This window comes from Nematolebias whitei, chromosome 14 (genome assembly GCF_014905685.2).
Source record: "Nematolebias whitei isolate Nwh7 chromosome 14, NemWhi1, whole genome shotgun sequence".
Taxonomy (NCBI): Eukaryota; Metazoa; Chordata; class Actinopteri; order Cyprinodontiformes; family Rivulidae; genus Nematolebias; species Nematolebias whitei.
In genome coordinates, this window is record NC_056511.1 from 26,744,602 (window position 1) to 26,746,488 (window position 1,887).

Genomic DNA, 1,887 nt, shown 5'->3' on the forward strand with positions numbered 1-1,887 from the left:
TCCACTGCCACCAGTGTGCTGCTCAGGATGGGAGATTGTCACAAAGTGAAGATTCAACACAATCTGCTGTCTTCCTTCAAAATAACTTTTATAAATTGGCATTTTATAGTGAATGTTCTTGTTGAGTCCTAAAATGACTTTTGCTGTAAAATGATGCCATATAAAATAGAACTTAACAGAGTTGCCATCCACTCTTCTGCTGTAGGTTTTTAACTTCATTCGCCTTCAGTGAAGTGTCTCACTGATATGAGCATGAGCTGACATGAGTTTGAAACATTATGCAAACCAGAACATCACTTCCTAAACACTTTTATTTATTATCTGACTTTAGACTCCTCCAGTTTCAGATGAATTTTCACATTCAAGTACACAGGGCCTTAATTTAGCACCTCCAACTGAGAAAGTAGAGGCTGTAGATAAGGGAAAAGGGCCAAAACCTGCAAGCAACATACAAATTATACATCTGGATTTAATTATATATGAATTATATCGTATTCTGTCCATTACGCTCAACACATCAGCTTGTATTGGAGTCCTGGATAAATGCACATTTATTTTGTAACCTGAAAAAAGTGGCCTGATCATTAGAAAAAAAAACCTAAAACAACTTCATTATTAAAATCAACATGGAAGAAAACTGAAATAAGTAAATGAGAAATATCTGAAGAGTTTGTGCATCATGAAAATAAACTAGACAATGACAAACAAAATATTGTCTTTAAGGCTCATCAGATCAAGTCCCCAAACCCCCCACCAAGCAGCTGCAACATGTTCTCAGCATGTTGTTTGAGAAGACATTTTCGTTTTATTCAGTTAGTCCAGGATCTGAAGGTACCGTGTATTTAAGACATCAGAAGCTACAACATTCATTCACCATTCCATGCTTATCCCAGATGTGCAAGAGCTTTGTAAGTCTTTGGTCCCCCATCAAACAAAACATGTTCCATGAGAAGTGTCTGAATTCTGTTTAAAGTTACCTAAAAATGGCACTTCAGTAACTCAAACCACCTGACTGCAGCCTGACTATGCCAATGACCTAAACGTACACGCCTTCATAACTTTGTGCTGAAACCAAATACACAGAACCACTCTGTAGGAGAATAGGGTGCATGCGTTCTTTTAAAAATGCAAACCTTAGGTCGTTTTCACACTAGATAGTCCGGTAGACTTGGTTCTGGACCAATATTCATGACCTTTTGTTTACATTTGAGCTGGTGCGTTTGCATTCACACTGCACTGTGCAGTCGAGCCAACTTGTTGAACCAACCTATTACCCCGCTCGCCTGTGGGGGCGCTGCACCAAGAACTACTGAAAGAAACGACACAAAAACCTCTGAAGACATGTCTTCTTCTTCTTCAGTAAATAAAAATAAAAACGAAGTGGCATCAAGTTTTAGCAGTTTTTGGAGTTATATTTTGTCATTTTTCAAAAATGGACTTAGCACGATCAGAAGATGAGACAGAAGACCATGGAGAATATTGTTTTTCCACACAAGGCAGCTGACAGCTCCATATAAGGTAAGAGAAATGCGTGTTTGTTTACCCTGCGGAGCGGGGTCTGGTCTGTTTGCATTCACACTGCACTCGAACCGCACTGGAGTTCGCTTCTACCGGACCGAGACCTAGGTTTTAGCCCGGGCCAGAGTTCGCCTTTTTGTTCAGTGACAGAGTTCGATGGCGCGTTCACACCTCCCTAAACGAACCGGACTTTCTAGGAAAACAAGCTAGAGTTCAATTAAAGCGGACTAAACAGGGCTGGTGTGAATGCACCCTGAGTTCCAGTTAATGCTCACACCACACCTAAAAAAATAAACTGATGGAGCTAAAAATGCGCTTTATTCATTACTATCTGTATACATATATATGGTGTGTGTGTGTGTATATATA